Genomic DNA, 15,823 nt, shown 5'->3' with positions numbered 1-15,823 from the left:
ATTAGCACAAACGAGCTGCTCCACCAGCACTGTGTTAAAAATTGTCTCACTTGCTTTTCCGGCTAATTTGGAAAGAGTTCAGCTGTTAGGGTGCTAAATAGTCACATTAAAGACTACAAACCCACCAGTGCATTTAAGCTGAGGCCTTTAAAGAGGAGAGTCAGCATCACATCACCTGAGGATGCCCCTCTCCACGGATAGCTATGGAAACACCGCTGCCCAACAGCGCTGACAGTGACTTGTTGACCAACAAAATTCTGGCACAAGCCCCGTGTCTCAGCCATGGCAACCGGGCTGAGAGTGTGGAAGTGGCAGCTGCTACGCAAAGAACAGCGCTCTTAAAAATATCACGGCTGAAACCCATTAAAGAAAACAAAAATAGAAAATATGCAGGAAAACGAGGCTGCGTGTGAAATAGATCCCAGGAAGGATGCTCGGTACATTTATAGCTATAGCCTGCCCCAAATTTTCCTGGACGCTTAACCCAATGCTTCTTCACTACAAGCAATCCAAATGTTATTTTATTAATCTGGAAATGTCAAACTTTATGCCTTTTTTTTTTTTTTTTTTTTTGTTCCTCTTGCTAATGTGATCGAAATTGAGAGCTGTGTTGTGTCAGACTAGAACCAGAACACTGGTATCTGCTGCTGATCTCCCAGGCTTGCCCAGACCTGGTTCACAGCACAGTTTTCCCTCTGTCCCATCCCTTTAGCCCCACCAGCTGCAGAATTAGAGGACAGGATGCATAGGGAGAAGCCTGTTGCCTCACTCCCCCAAACACAGTGTAAATCTGCTAGAAAATGGCTTAGAGACTTTCTGAGGGGGCAGCTTTAATGATAATTTCATACCTCTTGTCAGAATCTGCAGTAAAAGGGATCAGTCAATGACAGAGCCCAAGCTCCTCAAAAGCCACCCCACCTCCAGCTGAGCCCTGGGAGAGCTAAATCCATTCCCAGTGTCAGCCCAGTGAGGCACACAATTATGCAGGGAAGATTTTGGGCTCTCCTGGCTTGTTACGTCAGGCCCCCACACCAGGAGCTGGACACATTGCAACCACGAATTTACTTACTGAAGAGCGAAGAAGTGCCCTGCTCCACCTCTTCCTTCCCACCTGCTGGGCTTTATCTCTTAAAACCTGAAAAACAAGGCGGAAAGATCTGCTCCAAGAGCTTTGACCCACGAGCTGGTTTTCTCATGTTGCTAAAAGCTGAGCATTCAAAAAAAAAACCAAACAAACAAACAAACAAAAAAAAACACCAAAAAAAAAAAAAAGGCCCAGCCTTTGCCATCCAGGATGAATTACCCGTGTTACAGCAGATCTGCGCGGTTGTAGGCTGGTTCCTGCTGGAGCTGGGAGTTTGCCATGCTTTCCTAGAAAAACTCTCTGCTGCTTTCCCTGCGACATTAATTCTGCACAACAGAGACGGAATGAAGTGAAGGTTTGAAAGCAAGCCACGAGGCAGAGAGCAATATTTAGCTTTCCTCTCCCAGAGGTCTCACCTGTGTTGGCACTGTTTTAAAGATGTTAGAGTGGGATTAAGGGGCTCAATCAGGTATTTTATTAGTTCCAGGAGCCCATTTTCCTTGTTAAATAATTGAATGCATGCGCTTAAGGCAAAGGTCTAGGCTGGCTGGTGACTCCAGGCTGAGCTTTCACAGAGGATCAGCTGGAGCTGGCAGCATCAGTCTCTGTGAAGATATCTGGCTTTCCTTTCCTCTGGAGTAGACACTGCATCTTACTGTGAACATCAGTTCCTGGGATGTTTCTGACAAGAATTTACATGAGGAGATAAAAAGGTTCAAAAGTCCTTTAAAGGAAATAATATTTATTCTGAATAAGAGCTAAACAGGAGCTGAAATTGTGTTTTCATAGGGATTTTTTTGCTTGCTTGTTGGCCAAATCTATATCCAGGATGACAACTCCAAGGCTTGGTTATGTTCAGGTCTTCATGAGGCCCTACTCAGTCCAGGAAAAGAAAAAGCTGAGAAATGTGCAGCAAAACTGCTCCTATTAATTTTTCAACTATTCTGCAGATTTAATAAATTAAAATACCTCTGCAAATACTTTGAAGCTTATTCATCTCTGGTAACACTTGGTACCTTATCATTTCTAACTGCGCTACAGAGAAAAACACATTATTATGGATTTTGTGGTAGATCCTTCAATTTATCAACCTCAGAAGATTTCCAAGCAATAGATGCTTTCTGTGTAAGTTAATATGTCACAAGCTATCTATCACCCAGGGTTTGCTGAGTCTGCATTTCTAATCAATGACTTGACACCTTGAGTTAGTGAACACCTAAAGATTATATCCGTGCTAAGTAAATGGTGTGACCAAAGCAGTTTCAGCCTCCAGCAGGGGACACTGGGCACCCTGGTCACTCTAAGTGTCTTGCACATGTGGTGACATTGCCCATGATTTCCTCACCTGAACAAGCACCACTCTTGCGAAAATCCACAGAAGGGGATGCTGAAATACCCCGGGAGTCTGCTGATGGTGGAAAGCTTCCAGTTTCCAGGATATATAATTCCATTCTGCCTCCTTCACCTCTCCCCGGGGCCAGGGCGGAGATGCCTGTCCTTGCAGGCATTCATCATGTCCCTGCCTCTGTGATGCTGCACTGGCTTCCTGGCCATCTGCCACGCTGTGTCCCAGAGGCACTGCCTCTGCTGTGGGTGAATGATGACGGCAGATACGGGGTGTTATGGGCACTGGGAGGCTTCACATCACTAAATAAATGTAATGAATATATATGATTTCATTTCCCTCCCACTCTGCCAGATGCATTTCTACACTTTCATTTGGTCTCGCTGATGTACTGCAGCTTCACCCTGTGTAATCCACACGAGCTCCACATGCCACAGAGTGGAGCTGGGAGACCTGTCAGGTGAAAAAGACTTTCAGGTGAAAGATTCTGGCACTGCATATGCATGGATTGGAGCTGGAATAGTCATATATTTCACTGCATGCCTGCCCTGAAAGTTATGAGGTCTGTGGCTTTCACCCTATCCCATCCCATCCCATCTGCCACCTGAATACCTCAGAGCACTCACACATGTGCACATGCAGTGTGGTAGAAAAATGAGAACAAGGCAAACGTTTCCAGACACACGACAGGGAAGGGACAGGGATACCAGTGGACAGGCACTGACTCCACCTCAGCCAAGGAAACCCGTCTTTCAGCCCATGACAGATTTATTCCTGTGACCCAGCGAGCAGAGGTCAGAGGACCCTGACAGAAAGCAAATGAGAAATGGCATCTTTCAGAAATTCCTGCAGTAGTTTCTTACCCCTCTGGCTGCTACATCTCTCCCGCCATGCAGAACCTTGGTGAAGGGGCCAGGCAGAGAAACCCCCTTTCCAGCCTGGGTGCCAACTGGGATGTCTCCCTTGGGCTCCTTGGAGTTTACTCTAGGCCATCTCCTCCCTGTTACAGCCTGAAGTGCTCCTCAACCTTTGTACACTGGTGGGTCAATGATTTGTAGAACCACCTGCCAGCATCTCCCATTGCCCCTGCTTTGGCTCACACCACTCCTTACAGCTCCTGCAGCCCCCACGCCTGCGTCCGAAATAAAACAGGTTCATTAAAAGTGATTTTGGCCAGAAGCAGAGGCACGGTGCAACTTTGCACACTCTTGTTTGTCTCCCTCTGTCATAGCCCCTGTCCTCTCCTGTCCCCCTCAGGGGTGCACTTGAGGACACTCATTTTAGCAAGTTGTTACAATTTCCTGTCTTAAAGTCTGGCTTGGGAGCCCTTAAACATGAGGCAGCACATGCAAGGGTGCAAATCCTTGCTACAGGGCAAGGACTAAATCCTTTTCCCCCTAACCCCTCCCATTTGCTTTCTAAAATGTCGCCAGTTACGAGGGGTGAACACATTTAGGTAATTTATTTTATCCACTCATGACGAGGATGGTGCACTGTGAGACAGAAAAACACAGAAAGGAATGAATTAACTGCGTTAGTTTTCTTCACTGCTTAATTGTTCCAGAGAGGCAGAGTTCTGGGGAGGGTGATGAATCATTGTTTGGGAAATATTTCTTCCAAGAAGATGATTTGAAAAAAAAAAAAAAAAAGAAATACATTTATAATTTATTGCAACCCCTTGCTCTGTCGGGGGGGACGGCAGCCAGAGACGGAAAGTTCCTCCCTCCCCCATTCACCTTCCCTCGGTTCATTATCGCTATAATCTTATCTCCCGTACCCTCTCCTCACCCTTTGAATATTACATCTCCTCCCGCTTGTGTGTGGAGGTGTAGCTGCGTGCAGGGATGGAGGGGGTGGCGGGGGGAAGCCGTCGGGAAGGGAGGGGGGGGGAGACTGGGAAAAATCGTCACATATTTCAGGCTGGCTCTATTTAAATGAGTTTGGGATTGTGCTTCTCTGGAGCAGATGGCCCTGGAGATAATGATGCCTGAGCAGCGGAGGCTGGAGCCCCTCTCTCCTGTTGCCATGGTAGGCCACGGGGCTGAAATGGATTCTGCTTATTAAATTTGCGAGCTCTTGTGTACTCAGGATGAATGGCGTTCGGTCATAAAGAGGCCCAACCTCCTAATGTCGCTGGATAGTTTTATCTTAGAAAGCCAGGCTCTCTAACTCCGCCAGACGAGGGTCTCATTAACCTATTAACAGCAGCCGTGGAGGAGTTCAACCCACAGGGGCTTTGAGCAGGGCGAGCAGGGTGTTTCCAGGAACGTGCCAAGCGCTGGCGGGTTCTCGTGGCATCAAACCCTGCGTGAGGGCATCCGACCAACTATCCACTCCAAAAGGGGAAGAGTTTCTCTCAGTGTGTGTTTCCCACTGGGTTTTTACAGGATCTAACCCTCCCCTCCCGAGCCCATCAAAGCCTCCAGTGCCACTGTTAGCTCCTGTGTGCACACTGACAAGAGTTTTGGATTCCCCAGGCCAGTGAGGCTTTACTGCCCAGTGTCTGATTTACAACACAACCTCTGCTTTTTAAATCCAGGGGATGCAGAAGTAGAGATAACACACCTTGGAGCCTCAGTAAGAACTTGGCAGGACAGAGACTGCAGTTCATGGTAGGAATTGCAACAGGAGAAAATGGAAAGATGTGAGGCTTAGAGGGCAAGTTTCTTTCAAAAAAAAAAAAAGGAGAAAGAAACAAAAAAATCAAAGAAAGGGTTGGTGCTTTCTTCTCTGGAAGACTTCTCTGCAGGACTAGCCTTGGCTAATGCTCATAGTAACACTCCTCTGAGACACTCAAAATATTGCAGATTAAATAGAGAAAGCTGAAAGACTTTACCTGAAAACATTCTTGCTTTCTAACCAAAATTGTGGGTTTGATTCAAGTAAATATTTATATGTCTGTTTCAGACATGACAGGCAAATCTGGCTATTTCCAGAGCGTTGGAAACAGGTGTTTCCTGCTGGTTGCCCTTCCACCCAATAGTTCCAACCCAGTTTTGCTTCAAATCACGCAGTGAGGCCTGAAATAAATGATTAAATCCTTTTTTAAATCCATATTGAAACAAGTTTACTGATGATCTGGAGTGTAATATAGCTGCAATTTCTCTGCAGAACTGCCTTTCAGAAGATGGTTTGAAAGAATGGAAATTTAGTATGAGTGAGACAACGTCTGTTACATTATAATGTTGTTAAATTTGATTAACCAGAGGTTGGTAAAATACCACTGCACTATATTTAGTTTCATATCACATTTTTTTTTCATGTTATTATGCAAATTTTCACACAAGCCTTATTTCAAATGCAACCCAACTGTGGTTTCTTCCCCTGTAATCCTGTAGGAGCCAATCCTGCCTGAGCTGTGCTGGGCCGTTTCTCTGCTCTGGCAGCATCCAACTGCCCATCCAACCTTGGGATATCAAATAATCACATCAAAGTTTATCAGCACCTGACTTTTTTCCCCAGGACTAAGGAAGTGAGAACTGACTGCTGTGGTGCAAGTCTTCCCATTCAAAGAGGAGGGGTCAGGTACCAAACACTTGCAAATACCTCTATGACCTGGGAATGGGCTTGGCGTGGTCTGAAGCTGTGAAGCTGGTGAGACGTTTTCTAAGGTAAAAGTTTTCCCTCCCATCATTGGATGATGTTGATTTGCTGGAAAGGGAAGAATTCATGGAACAGAAAAGGAGATTGTAGGACTTCCTTCTTCCATGAAAGGTGAGCAGGGAGCTCAGCCTCTTTGAGTCTTAGAGCATCTTGGCAGGTAACTCCAGAGTCACACAGAAGGGGCTGGAAATGGTCTAAAAAATCCTCCCTGGCTTCCAAATCCCTCGCCACAACTGTGTTAAAGTGTCATTGCACGAGGCACCTAAATGGCAGGAAGATCATTCTGGCCTCTGTAAATGAAGCACAAAAGTCAAATCCAGCCAAATTTCTTGGCATTCAATCCTCCTACTTTTAGAACAGATCTCGAGGTTAATTCTCTTAATGAAATAATGGCAGAAAGGGATGTCCACAAGAAGTTTGTTCACTTGGCAAAACCAGCTGAATATTTAGCTTTAACACTCCTATTCATTTCAGTAAGTGCTGAGGATCTGCATCCTGCAGCTGACTTTGAAAATCCTGTCTCATCCAGGGACTCTGGACATAGCCCCCATCAGCTGCTGGCCTCAGAGCAACTTCTGCAGCATGTGCATCTTTAGCAGAGATGATATGAAATACAACCCTCGCTCAATATCAGCTATTTAGAAGGCTCTGCAGATCAGAGGAGAAAAACATGCCCAGATTTCCAGAGAGCTCTCAAAATACAACCCCCGGCGATAGCGAGCTGTGGCAATTCAAGGTTTAAAAGGCTGATTGGAAGTGCTGGTAAGGTGTTTACATATTTATTCTCTTCCAGCAGTGTCCCCCAGCAGGTCTCCTGGCCTGGGCTGGCCACTGGAGCTGGAGCTGGGCTGGAGGCCAGCTGCATGGGTGGATTGGGTGTCCGCATGCGTAAGACTGCTCTGGCGCCCGGTAGGTGTAGTCTGCGGGACTTATCCAGGGTCACCTTGAGTGGCTGAGTGAGAGCAGACACTGGATCCAAGCCTCCTGCATGCCAGGTCAGTGTTCCCAGACCTGACCCACGGCCTCCTTTGTTCTGAAATCCCCACCTATAGCGAGGGTGGAGGACAGGACAGGCAAAATGCTTCTGGGGGCAGCTGCCTATGAGGGCAGACCATAGAAAAGGGATTAGCTCTGTCTTCAAAATGCAAATCCCCTCGACACACGCCGGCTTGCAGGCACTCCTGGAGCCATTTGCCCAGCCCTGACTTAGAGCTTTTACACAGACTCAAGCTTGCCAACTTAATGTTGGAGGTATGAACACCGTTGAATTAAAAACGGAGCCTACAAATGAAAAGCCGATTAGCAGATATTAGAAGGACACTGAGCTGCAGAGGCCACAGCGATGGAGGAAGGCTCCTGGCCCTTACTTGGGTTTGTAGCACAGCCTCCCTCCTGACTTCTGCAGCTCCTTTGCCTTGTCTTAATCCCCTTGCACAGGGATAAACTGACACCAGGGAGAAGAGGTTCTCCAGAGCCACCCTATGCAAGGTGACTGGAAGTAGATGATCTTTAAGGTCCCTTCCAAATCATCCTATGATTCTATAATAAGGTGACTGTGTGCAGCAGAAAAGTTCTCCATTGCCATTAGGGAAAAATTTTCAAGCATTACAGAGAAATGTGACTGAGAGGCTTTCTCAAGTGTTGGACATGCAGGAGCTGTCAAGCAGAGTATCTGGAAACCTTGCTCAAGAAGCTGGAAAAGCTACACTTTAGCATCACTCTTCCAGCCCTGGCCTTCACATTCCTACACTGCAATCAGCATTTACACACATTTCCCTGAACTGGGCACTCTTTAAAATGGGACTCTTGGATTGCCAAGTCACCATCTCCTCTCAGGACCTCACTGCCCATCGAATGGACTGAGCTGCTGCAAAGAGGTGGTCTTGGCCCAAGCCAGCAGGAATTTGGGTGGTCTATAAGGAGCCCCACCAAAGCTGCTGCACTCCCAACAGCTGACACAAAGACAAGAGAGAGCAGAAAATCTCTTTTTCTGCTCCCCAGAACATGTTGAACTTAAAATGGACCAAAAGGGCAATTGTGGATTGTGGGAAGGGGAAGACTTGGCTGCTTCTCATCAGCATTATTTATTCCACTTCTCTCTCCATCATCCCTTGATGAAGAATTGCTTGGGAGAGGCACAAGGTGGGCCCAGGAGTTCTCATACTCACGGGCTGGTGTCAGCACAGGGAACAGCAGGAACAAGCAGGAGACGCTGAGGGAGTTGATCAAAGATCCCTGTGGATTTCCTGACACAGTCACTTTTACGCCGTAGGATTTTTGCAGCAAACAGGGAAAAGCCGCTTTGGAAACACTGGCAAAGGCAAGTTTAAAACACAGGATGAAGATTGGCCTTTTCCCTTCCTCTATTACTAAACAATCGATTTGGAACCTGAGATCTTCTTGCTTGTGAATGCCTCTTGTGTCTTCCCTTAGCGGGACATACCCACAAGCAATTTTATAAATTGAGGACAAACACCTCAGTCACGAAGCCAGCTTAACTTCACAGGGAAAACAAGAACAGCATTAACCCGGCATTCTTGGAGTAATGTTTTAGGTTTTTTCTGTTGAAAAATAAATTACTGACTGCGGGAGGAAGAAAGGAATCATTTTGCTGTGATAATTGCAAAGCACACAGAAAAGGTAATTTTTTGCCTGACTTACATTTAGAGAATGTCTCAGCTTTTACCAAACAGCCTTGGTTACCAACAGAAAGAAAGCACTGAAATATGCAAATATTTAAAAACTAGCAAGCAAATCCCTGGAGAAGGCAGAACAAAAAAAGAAGGGAGGGGAGGGAAGGGGTGCCAGCAAATACAGAGATGTTACAGGCTGGGAGCTGCTTCTCTGAAGCCTCTTGGAAGTTCTCACCAGGGACAGCCCAGGAAAGCACTGGCATGAGGACATCGTCTGAGATCCAGCTCTCAAGCACACTTGAACCTCAAAAGCAAATCGAGGACATGCAGGCTGTGATGTTTGCAGCAGCCTCAGCCTGCCCTCTCATGCACTCAGAGCCAGAAATTTAAATTCTCTTTAAACACCCTTAACCACACTACAAAGCAGGGACAGCTCCCACCTCCCAGCTCTTTCCCAGCCTGGATGAAGACCATATCCCAGCTCTTTTTTTTTACACCTGGCTGACATAGAATGTTGTGTTGCAAAGGAAGGACCCTCTGCGAGGTGGCCTCCCTTGGGGAAAGCAGCTGGGTCTTTTTTCCCCACTTTCCTTGCTCATTGCTTGCATGTTGCCAATAGTGCCAGTGAACATGTGCTACCAGTTATATCAAAGAGGCTTCCATTTCTAAAATGCTTTATAGGGACCTATGGTTTTATTCTGCTGGGTAATATCTTCCCCCCCCCCCCTCCGGAAATGGGTGTAAAATGGGGCATTTTGGGGGCTTAAAAAGTAGAAAACCTGAGCGGGCTGCAAGTTCAAAAGAGGCAGAAGGAAAGATTCCTTCATGAATTATTTGTAGAGCTGGGAAGGAAACTCCTTGCAGAAGAACAAAACTATGCAAATTCAGGAGATAACTACAGGAATTCACAGAAGAAAACATCCCTCCAAACCAACCTTGTGGCTAATTCTGGACACCCAAAAAGTCACTTTGTTTAGGTGAAGGATTTCGGAGGGAGCATCGCGCTCTTCTTCCCACCGCTCTTCTGACCTGCACGGACGGTCCCTCACAGGGAGCGGTTCCCACGGTTCTGCAAACCTTCCAGGCGCATCCCCATCCCTCCCCATCCCGCCGGCCGTGCCTGGGTGTCCCCTTCGTGTCGGTGGCACCGGGGAGCCCCGGCCGCGGTGGGTGGGTGGCAGGGACGGGAACGCGTGTGCGTGCGAGCCCCAGTCGCCGGGTGCATTTTTCTCCCCCGCACGCTGACACGGCTTCGCTTTTGTTTCCTGAGTAAATAGAAAAGCCACGGTGGCAGGAAGGAGAAAGGCAAGGCAGGGCTCGGCAAGCAGCGCCTGTTTACAATGACAAAGGGCTCTGCCACACTTCGGGGAGGAAATTTTCCTTCCAGACTTCAGGGCTCATTAAGTGAGTGGGCACAGCTAATAGGCTTTGTGTGCGAACGGCCCCAGCCTTGCAAGGTCCAGCTGTCACTGGGGCGAATGTCAAAAATAACAGCGGGCTTAGCCATTCTCCACCCCCGCTCGGGCTTTAAAATTTATCTTTAAAAGGGGGAGGAGCAGGCAGTGAAAAGTAGCAAGCAATTAATGGGAGACAAAAGCAAATGGACCCGCCGGGGCTGATTGCGGGAGGCTGGAAAGTCCCCCGGAGCTGGGCTGGAGGGTTCGGGGGGGAAGAAATAGAAAAGCTGAAGAACCCTCCCGTCAAGCAGAAACTCGTTGCGGTGACAAATGCATGGGCAGGGCTAGGAGGATGCTCAGGAATTGAGTGTCCCGCAGTCCCTCTCTCCGGGCTGGGCAGATGCAGCCCGTCTCCCTGCCACGTGTCTTCGCTCCCCGAAATCTCCCTCACAGATGGTGACTCCGAAACAGCGAGCACATGTCTTCCCTCGGATAATCCGGAGGTCAGGCTCCTCCGAAGTTTAGTCTCTCACTGCCAGAAGAAAGCTGACAAAATTATGCAGAAATAAATATGCTTCTATGTTTAACTTTTCTCTTTCACCCCCCACTTCCAATCTCAACCTGCCCTGAAATAATATTTGCATGCGTTTGGGTTATCCCCTTGTCAGCTCCGTCTGGAGGGAGACACACAAATGGCTCATTTGAGGGTATTTGTGATTCATGGGATGCATCGATGGAGAAAAGGATTTCAGATCTCCAGAACTTTTATTAGCTTACTGGCTCTTGGCACCCCCAGTCCCGCAGAACGTGCCTGCTGCATTTTCAGCTAAACTTGAGCTGACTTAAGGCAGCAGCATCCCACACTCCAGAGCTTGCCACCAGTTCTTTGTTTTAAAGGATGTACTATGTTACCCACGTTTTCAAAACTCCAGGGGACATCTCTTCACTTTTCCTGCTGAAAACTTTTTTTTCATGAATCCTTCAGCTATTGGGACTCTGCATCAGAGCAAGATTGTGCCTGATCAGCATAAACTCATGACATTTATACAGTGCTTTGCTACTTCTGGGTAGAAGACATGAACTACAAGCAGTGGGTTCTCTGTATCAGACAATTCAGGGGTCAACTATGGTTTTCAGACCAAGAAGTTCTATCTTTGTGAAAATCCTCCACATCCCATGTCTGACAAATGGGGTTCCTGAAACAAAGGCACTTGCAGGGGTTGGCTTCTCAGCATTCTATCAGCTGGGCCTTTCCTACCTTTAAGCCCAGGCAGAGCTCCAGGTTGCTGGGAGAGGCTGGAATGCCCAGTACTACCAGTTCAAGGCAAAGGATGGTTGCGAGGACACACTCCCAGAGGACTTCAGGGCATCTACTCCAGAGCCAAGCAGCCTTGGAGAGGAGATGCTGACACACCTGATTGAACTCAGGCCTTGAACAACAGTTTCACACCTTTCCCATGCCCCATTGCATCCTCTGTTTCCTCATGTGCAGATACACCGAGATAAAAGACAAAGAAAACTCTTAGGAGGAAGTTTTGGGTTAGTTTGAGCCTCAGAATAAGGCCACAGAAGAGGTAAATCATGCCTGGAAGTCCTTGAGGGTTCCTGAAAACAGAACACACATTTTGCCTGAATGAGTCACGCTGGTGAGAGCCTGAGCTCTCAGAAGACGCAACAATACACCTTGATGGGAAGGAAGCAGAGAGAGGGAGCCTACTCCAAACACATCTGCTCAGATCCAGGGTTCAGCTTGTTGCACTTGAACAGGGAAATCTGTGCAAACAAACAGTTATTGAATGGGTCAACTGAGCAGAGCGGCTGAAGGAGCCGAACAATGGGGCGGTTTATTCACTTAATGTATGCCAAGGCCATTCACCAGGCAAGCACCTCTCAAGGAGCCACGTGATGAACAGACTCAATTTGCCCAAACACGAGGTCATGTGTTTGGGATGCCACGGACAATATTTGAAGATGGGAGCTGCAAGGCCAGTGAGGAAGCGGCCTCATTTCCAGCGCCTCCTCCGTGCTGGGGTTTTGTTCTCTTTATTGCATGGTGGTAGGAGAGGGGTTTTCTGAGCTCCTCCTTGAGATGTGATGCTTTTGTTTCCAGTGTTTTACCTCTCCGAGGCCTTTGGAAAATTTGGAAAGCCAACATGTGCTGTTTGACATTGCCATGCATCCCTCCATCATCAGTGTCTTGTCTAATGGGATTTGGAGTCCAGCAGCAAAGTCAGCAACAGATCCATTGGCATCAGGAGAAAAAAAAAATAGGGGATGAAGCCATTCATATTCAGCCTCAGCCTTCTGGATGCTGCAAAACACTCAGAGATTCAGCTGTACAAACAGTGGGTTTGACAAATTCATCCTCCCCTTCTGCCCAAGGACCCTCAGTGGCAGCTCACAGCTTCCCTGCATTTATTTACTATTCAAACAGATTTGATGGATAACTTTTCTTTAAAATAAAGCAAAGAGACTGTTGATGGAGCGCAGCAGTCTCCAGTTGGAGTCCCTCTGCTGAGTGGAGGTGAGGGGATCACAGGCTTTAGCTGATCCCCATTTGCTGATGGAGGGTTTGTTCAATGCCCCTTAAGCTTCAAAATCCACTGTTGGTGGTGAATGCCCATCTCTGGCACGGGATGAGACTCGAGGAGTGAAGGTGGTGGGATTGGGTTTGACACTGTTTGCAGAGTCAGGTGGGGGTTTGCTCTGGTTAAGCCAGCACAGGGCACCCAGAGCTGTTGGACAGCCAGTTGGACACCTTTTTAAAGTACTATCCTTGATCTTCAACAAAAGACAAGGGAAGTGGAAAAGGAGGAGAACAGGATGATGAAGAAGGGAAGAAGAGGAACGAGAGAAGTGGCAGGAAAGGGAGAAAGGACAAATGGACAGACTGGGAAGGATGGTGCTGCACTGAGGGGAACATTCTGACAGCCCCCCCTCCCCCCCGAATCTGCCAGAACAAGATGGAAATTTGGGGGGCGTGCATTGGGCAGCCTCACCTCTTTTCCCACACCCGCGGTCCCCTTCTCCCTCGGTGCCGGGACTGACAGGATTTCTTACGCATCTGTATGCAAATCGCAGGCTGCCGGCACGGGGAGAGGCACTTTGTTCAGAGCATCCCCGGCGCAGCTGCTCCGATTCCCGGGGCCAGGCAGACTGGCCCGAGCCCCTCCGGCCAGACACACCGCGGGGCTCGGGACATGGAGACACCAACTAAAGCACGGCACAAATTTAGGAAAAGCCCCCAAGTGCTGCCCGTCCTACAGCCATGGTCTGCCATGACCACGAAGCGCTGAAGGGTCTTGGATGGGGGCAGGGAAAAATAAAGCATCAGGGTAAATCTTTGGGGAAGCAGAAAGTAAAGAAGGACAAAGCCAAGTCTGGAAGACCAAACTAGAGCATCTTTTTGTATTGACGTGGCTCCTTGTGTCCAGCCCAGCACCTGACTGGGAAACAATCTGCTTCCAGGCTGGAAGGAAAATTCTTGCAGCTGAGATCTGGTGGCAGGGCTTCAGTTCTCTCCAGCCCCAAAGACAGAAAGCACAGCCCCCACCCTGCTCCCAAAAATGATACATTTGGATTTCTTCAGTATCTCGGCCAAACCCCTCCTTCTTCTGCCTTCTCTGTGTTTTTTTTTTTTTCTGTTAGAAACCCATCATATTCTGGGAAGAAAAAAAAAAAAGTGTCTATTGTTTCAAAACCCTGTTTATTTTCAGGAAGAAGTGTTTACAGGGCCCCAGTGAGTTCCCAGACATCTCTGCAAACAGAGAAACCTGAAACACCCTGGGAGGTGATTTTTCAATCAACCAAGACATGAGCACTGGAAATCTCTGCTGATGCTAAAACGAGCCACTGCTCCCCAAAACAGGGACTAAATGTTTGAGCTGCTTAGCAGCCATGTGGGGTGGCTGTCTGATGGGATGGGCAAGCCAAAGCAGCCCCATGGCCTCACTGAGCCCCTCCGTACCTGGACAGCCACCACCTCCACTCCTCACCATCAGAAATCACCACAAATATTGAGGGAGCGATGGCAAACATCCAAATAAAATGTGTGGTGCTCACAGGACATGAAAAAATGAGCACAAGGCGGCTTTTTACCAGCATCAGGCTGATGGTTTGGCTCCGTACGTGGCCAGGGTGACCAACTGTGTGCAAAACTCCTCATACCTCTCTGGTGCATCTTCCACCCGAGTTGTCATTTGCAACTCAAACAGCCGGTGCCTCAGGGGATCTGTTTATTTTCTTCTTTCTGCTGGACGAGATTCTCTGGCTCAACACTTTATAAAAGCAGATTTTATTTTTCCCTTCATCCCATGCGACGCAGATGCAAATGGGGAACAGTAGGATGCCAGCTTATCTTTTATTTGTGCTTTTAGGTTATAATTGCAGTCTGAATCACTGACTTTTAAGTTGCGCTACGTTCTGCCTCAGCAGAGAAAGGGAGAGGAGCGGAAACGGGGAATGATCCCTTGAAGTTCAATAACACCAAGCAGCTTTGCTTTCAGACAAGAAGGCATTTGCAAGTGTTCCTCCCATTTGTTAAAGGCACAAACTATTTCCGTGATGAAAAAAATAAAGAGAATTAATTGAGACGGAGGGGGGAGGAAGAAAAAAAAAAATCGAACAAGAAAGGCGGCTTTGGTTCCTCTGTGACCACTGTGCTCACGGTTATGATATCCATTTTCTAGCTCTGATTTGGGGGATTTTGGAGCGTTTTATCCCCCCCCCCCCAAATCATTTTGGTGGGCTGCAAAGCCAAGATCTCCAGCCACATCCACCCCATCTCCTTGTGCAGCCCCTCCTGGAGCTGGCGAGGTGTCTGTCTGCTGTCACCGCCCCTATCCCCGCTCCTGCCGGGGCCGGTGAGTCCAGCCATGCCCTGACCTGCATTAACACATCCCACAGGAGCCAGGGCTGCCAGTCCTGCAGACGTGGGAGGCAATAAAGCAATCTCAGCCCCGCGAGCTGCTCCGGCAGCGGGCGAGACACCCGGACAGCCCGGCGATCCGCTCCCTCCTCCTCGCCCCTCCGCAGGGATGGGAGAGTGGGAAGTTATAAATCCCCAAACAACATGGGTTTAGCCATGGAAAGCGCATTTTCACTCAATAAGGAGTCCTGATTTCCTTTTGAGGGCTCTACATGTTTGATTAGCCAGCTTCAGCACCCCCATGGCATCAGGTCAGGGTAATTAGAGACCTTGTGTTAATGAGGAAACAATGACTCAAAAGCCTAATTGACACTTCCAAGCCCATGCACGCTGTTAATTGCCAGAGCTGGACCCGCAGCCCCCACGTTAACCCACGTTAAACCCTTCCTATGAATAGCAGTTATCCCCTCTATTCCCAAAACCAGGAAATCGCCAGCACCAGGACAGGGGGTGGGAAATGCAAGGATCTGGGATGGGCACTGAAAGATGGAAGGTGTTGGAATGGGTGCTATGTGCCTCTCTCCATGCTAAAAGTCTGTCCCAAGGCTCCTGACAGACAATGCCATCAAGTACTGCCCTTTGTGCCCCCGGCAGTGACCCCGCAGGACCACCCTCCTCGGAGGTGAAGGGTAAGGCGGCCGCCCCGCTCCATCAGCCCTCTCAATCTTCCCTGGACAAAGGCTGTCTCAGGGGAGCGGGTCCTGGGGAAGGGGCCAGGGCAGGGCTGTCTGGTGGGAAGTGACAAGGCCGGGTCGCACAGCAGATAGTTTTGGAAGAGCAACGGGAGAGCAGAGGTGAAAGGGCAGCCCCCCCTTCCCACCAGCCGCCCTCCTC

This window comes from Empidonax traillii, unplaced genomic scaffold (assembly GCF_003031625.1).
Source record: "Empidonax traillii isolate 1590-97213 ecotype Southwest subspecies unplaced genomic scaffold, ASM303162v1 scaffold91:size2966241, whole genome shotgun sequence".
NCBI classification, from domain to species: domain Eukaryota; kingdom Metazoa; phylum Chordata; class Aves; order Passeriformes; family Tyrannidae; genus Empidonax; species Empidonax traillii.
This window is presented reverse-complemented; position numbering follows the sequence as displayed.